Below are 5,751 nucleotides of genomic sequence, written 5' to 3'. Positions count from 1 at the left end.
TTCGGTCTATTCTGCAATTAATATGCTAACAAACCTTGTTATGTTTCCTTTGTTTCCTTTTCATGTATCTTAATTTATAAGTTGTGGGCTGCATACACCAAGAAGTTCTTTGTCTTTGAATAATTATATCAAAAAGATTCAACTAGAAAGACATTCGTCAGGGATTTTCTTGGTTATTCAGTCTACTAATCCAATTACGCTTCCTCACATTTTTCTTAAACTATATTTTTCTGGCATAATGAGGATTATTCCTTTTAGTATGCGGCTGGATGAGGATTGACTGCTTCATTCTATGTTTTTCATCAAAAGGAGTGTGCTCTTGTAGTCCATTTCCATTGTTTCTCTCGGATGGACAATGTATTTGCAATGAACTTATCTCTTTTACATGTATATAATTTTTACAACTTATAACAGATATCCTAATCCTTCTGCATTTACATATGAGAGACGCCTTTTCTGCCCATTTGAGTATGCTCTTCAGCCCCCATCTTGTTACAAAGCTGAACAGATAGCAATTAACAAACCGGAGCTTCCTTATGGAGTAACAGAACTGAAGAAATACAAGGGGCCTCAGTCTTTTGTTATTCCTGGAAATCATGGTTGGTAGTCATCTTTGGACTGAAGGTTTAGTGTCATACTCTCGTAATGGATATTTATTTTTCATAATCTGATAATTTTCCACAGATTGGTTTGATTTAGTGTCATACTCTCGTAATGGATATTTATTTTTCATAATCTGATAATTTTCCACAGATTGGTTTGATGGGCTTCACACTTTTATGAGGTACATATGTCATAAGAGTTGGTTGGGTGGTTGGTTTCTTCCTCAGAAAAAGAGTTACTTTGCTTTGCAACTTCCAAGAGGCTGGTGGGTTTTTGGTCTTGATCAGGCTCTTCATACTGACATTGATGTTTATCAGTTCAAGTTTTTTGCGGAGTTATGTCAGTCCAAGGTTACTTTACTTCTTTTGCTCCCTTGTACATTATTTTACATAGCTAATGCTTTTTTTAGCCATTACATCCCATGTCAATCCAAATAGCTTTCATCCTAGAACAGAAAGGGAAATTTTTTTTGTTGCAAATCATTCCATGATGTTTTACTTCAGTCTTTCAAATGACTTTACTTCTTTTGCTCCCTTGTACATTATTTTACATAGCTAATGCTTTTTTTAGCCATTACATCCCATGTCAATCCAAATAGCTTTCATCCTAGAACAGAAAGGGAAATTTTTTTTGTTGCAAATCATTCCATGATGATTGGCTTCTTGATTGGTACTGGAACAGTAATAGTGGGATAAATGTATCACACTTAATTCGTGACTACTTGAAAGGCAGATGTAAGCTTCGTATGGCTGGAGATTTGCACCACTACATGCGGCATTCTTGTGTTAACTCAGATAAGCCTGTCCATGTCCAGCATTTACTTGTAAATGGTTGCGGTGGGGCCTTCCTTCATCCTACACATGTCTTCAAACATTTCAACACATTCTGTGGAAATTCTTACAAGAGCGAAGTTACTTATCCATCTTTTGATGATTCTAGTAGAGTAAGCTCCATTTTGTTAATTCTCCTTCCAATTGAGAAAATATTAGAAGACCAATGTTGTCATTTACCTAATTCTTTTTACCGTGGATTATTCTTCCAGATCGCACTGGGTAATATTCTGAAGTTTCGCAAGAAGAACTGGCAATTTGATGTCATTGGTGGCTTCATATACTTTATATTGGTATTTTCGATGTTTCCCCAGGTACCGGGTTCTCTTGAATGTTTGATGCCTTTATTAACTTGAATAAAATCTAAGTTGCATTAAAAATGATATGCAGCTCAATGACGGGAATTAAGCATATTGCTAGGCGAATCAATTCTCCCACAAGAATTATCAATTCATCATCTATTCTTCTTTTTTTCTCTATTAAAGTGGGGTTGGCTATGAGCTGTGGGTTCACATCTCAAATGCTCATCGAGATATAGGAACAGAATTCAATTTATACGAGTTTGAATCTAGTACAGTTTTTTGAGAGAGATGATAAGATGATATAAGTATCTTTCTTATTAACTACGAGGATTAATTATGTTCTTTCTGCAGATGTTACATCATCAGTAAAATAAAAATTATATATTAGTATTTAAGTCCATTCAAGTTTAGATTTTTTACCCCGGGCTTGGTTGAGGACTGACATTTAATATTTCACTCTCAGTGTAATGTTTTCAACATCTTGATTGATGAATCTTGGTCTGGCCGCTTGAAGAGCTTCTTTAGTACAATGCAGAGTGCTTTTATGTTCATGATAGAACACTCTTACGTATCTTTCATAGGATTTCTAATGCTGATTCTATGTTCATATTCATTCGTGCCTACGAAATTGTCACGGAAAAGGCGAGCTATGCTTGGTATTCTTCATGTTTCTGCACATATGGCTGCTGCACTGATACTAATGCTGCTGTTGGAATTGGCTATTGATATGTGTATACGCAATCGTCTACTAGCAACTTCAGGTGTGCTTTCTTTCATAGGGTCTTTATAATCTTCAATATATAAGATATGCATATAAGATTGACTGATAGCAACCTTTGAATGGTGTCATATAGCCATCATAAGACTTAATTGGATTTCTATAAAAATAATTCTGAAGTTAGTTTCAACATAGAAAATAATCAGTAGCCGAGTTGATTGGAGGAAAAGATTGATATTACTGACAATGGCTTTGTGATTATTATATTATATCATCAATGTTGTGCTTAGTAAGGCTGTGATTATGAAATTTGGTTGGCAGATTTAGTATAGCATCTTCTATTTCAATTTTCATTTTTTCTTAACTTGGATTTCTCGGACTGAGATACCTTATGCAGACAACAGAGCTGATGATGATTGCGACTATTTCAGGTTCTCACACCCTTTATGAGTGGTATCGGTCTATCGAAAATGAGCACTTCCCAGATCCCACTGGTCTTTGAGCTCGCATAGAACAATTGACGTTTGGGCTCTATCCTGCATGTGTAAAGTATCTTACGTCAACTTTTGATGTCCCAGAGGTATCACCTATTTTATACCTTCTCCAAATATTTATTTCCCCAGATTCTATTAAATGATGTTATATTTGCTTCAAAAGGTTATGGCGGTTAATAGACGCAATATATATATATATATATTTTTTTTGATGACAAGGGAAACTTGGTCACCCCAGTTCAGTTTTAACTCCTTCGGAGCTCCGCCAGCGGCCCTGGTTCGATTCCCCTTGTTCCCTTCACACCTACAAGGAGCTACCCTTAATACCAGGGGCTCATCCCCACGGGCAGAGCGCGGGCGAGCAGCGTGGGGACCACTGGGACGCGAACTGGTGAGCATACAACGGGCTGAGCTGGATTTGGTGACCAATAAAACCCCGGGTTTCCGTCCCCACCCTTAAACCAAGGGAAACCAGGTGAATGCGGCTACGAGGATTCGAACTCCTGACCAACAACGGGCAATAGCCTGGAGAGATACACTCCCCCATGGAGAGCTGCTGACCATGAGTCCCACCCGCGGGTGGTAACAATTAGGAGAAAGCTAGAGTCGTTTCTAGATTACTATACTTTCTATATTTGCATTGTACTGCGAATTTGATTCGTAAATCATTTTTGGAGATGATATTTGTGTATATTTTCTTGTAATTCCTAGTCAAATTTGTTGGGAGTCCAACATTATCACAAGATATAATGGAATTATACCAACTTTATAATTTTCATAATTGAGGGTTCCAATGGGTAACAAAAAGATGAAAGTCTCCCAAAATTAAGGTATCTCAAACTTCTTTTTTGATTGCAAATTTCATAATAGGTGTTTAATTTATGGGCACATGGTTATATTTTCCATATTGACTCGTTTGAACATTCAAGCGCAATAACCCATCAATGGGAAGATTTTTTGGACTTTTACAAGTACACCAATGAAAAACTATAAAACAACAAACCAATAAAAAATTAAAACAAATCCGATCATTATTAAAACTTTCAAACACATTTTCGAGTGCTTGCTATTAACTACTATTAGGTTAGCAAAATTTATAAATAGTGTTGCATTATCCTAGATGATTGAATTGTATCTATAATTGCAACACCATAGCATAGTAAAATCTTCACTTCAAACGGATTGCGAGTAAGTCAATTTTTTTTTTTTTTTTTTGGGGGGGGGGAATGTGACTTAGTTCGTTATTATCTACAAAAACATATCACGCTGAAACCCCGCATTATGCCCTTTTTACCATCATGGCCTTAATCAATATCATTCCTTCAACTGTTCAACATGACAGTGTGAAATTAGGGCCCCCACATGGCAGTCAGAAAACATGAAAAGTGTCTAATAAAACATTTTTTTATGTATCAAGATTCCAGATGCTGATAGGGACAATGTATATAGAATTAGGCAGTTTGTCAGGGCTGGATCATTTTTGTCTACTTAGTGAAGTAGTTGGGAGTCAGATTCATATATACATGTCAATACCCTATAGCGCTCCAATAGACTTGCAGGTCCTAGGCATAACAGTTTATATTGTTGCTCATGTAATCATACAATTAGGAAAAAGATAGAGCAACTTCTACGTTATTGTACTTCCTATATTTGAATTGCGCTGCAAATTTGTTTCTTCAATTATTTTTGGGGATGACATTTGTCAAGTTTGTAAGGGTGTCCAATAATATCACAAGATATGTGGAGTTATACCAGCTTCGTGATTATGTTAATTGAGCTTTTCAATGGGTAAGAAAATAGTGTGAAAGTCTCGCAAAGTTAGGGTATCTCAAACTTCTTTTTTTCATTGCAAATTTCAGAATAGGTTTTTAATTTGTGGACGTATGCTAATATTTTCCATCTTGACTCTTTCGTCTTTCGAACATTCAAGCGTAACAACCCATCAATGTATAGATTTTTTTTTAAACTTTCACAAGTAAACCAATGAAAAACTAAAACAACAAACTAATGAAAAACTAGAAGGGCTCCAATCATTACCAAAACTTTCAAGCACATCTCCGAGTGTTATCTATTAACTAATATGAAGTCAATAGAATCCGTAAATAGCATTACATTCTCATGGATAATTGAATTGTATGTATAATTGCAAACACCATAGCCTAACAGAACCTTGCTTCAAACGTAACTGTTGAGTAAAGACAATTTTTGGGGAAAGGTGATTTAGTTCGTTATCATCTACATAAGCCTGCATGTCACACTAAAACCACGCATTATGCCTTTTTTGATCATTGTGACCCTGATCAACATCATTGCTCCAGCATAACATTGTGAAATAACTGAACATCTCAAATTTGTTTTCATAATAACAAAAGCAGAAACGGAGTAGATGAATAATAGGCAAGAAAAACCAATATATAGGAGGACAAGAAGTAATACACGTGCATTTTTCTTCTTCTTCTTAACAACCGTTCGTATAAGAACACAGATCCAATATCAAGTGCAACGAGAAGTTGACTTTGCAGAAGTATTTAGATAAAGCTAAAGGGAGAGCAGAGCAAAAGCACGCCATCGTTTCTCATCTAACATATAATGGTTAAACTCAGACATATTTGAAGTTCAGTTCTCGTTGATGCCTCAAAACATCCTCTGTCATGCTGAACTGCTCATGTGTCCCAATCCCACCATAGCATTATACGTCCAAAAAGAATTACATGCCAATTTTCCAGATGAATCTCATCACAATGTGAAACATCTAGTAGAACCAACCTGTTACTTGAGTTCAGAACTTTCAGCGGGGCTAGCCA

The 5,751-nt window shown here is 36.0% G+C and overlaps 1 pseudogene; it reads left to right on the top strand.

Moving 5' to 3' along the window:
- LOC109837194 lies at nt 16-3,211 on the top strand (annotated as a pseudogene).

This window comes from Asparagus officinalis, chromosome 4 (assembly GCF_001876935.1).
Source record: "Asparagus officinalis chromosome 4, Aspof.V1, whole genome shotgun sequence".
In the NCBI taxonomy this organism is placed as follows: domain Eukaryota; kingdom Viridiplantae; phylum Streptophyta; class Magnoliopsida; order Asparagales; family Asparagaceae; genus Asparagus; species Asparagus officinalis.
Note: the sequence above shows the minus strand (reverse complement) of the source record. Positions and strands in the feature narration are given on the sequence as shown.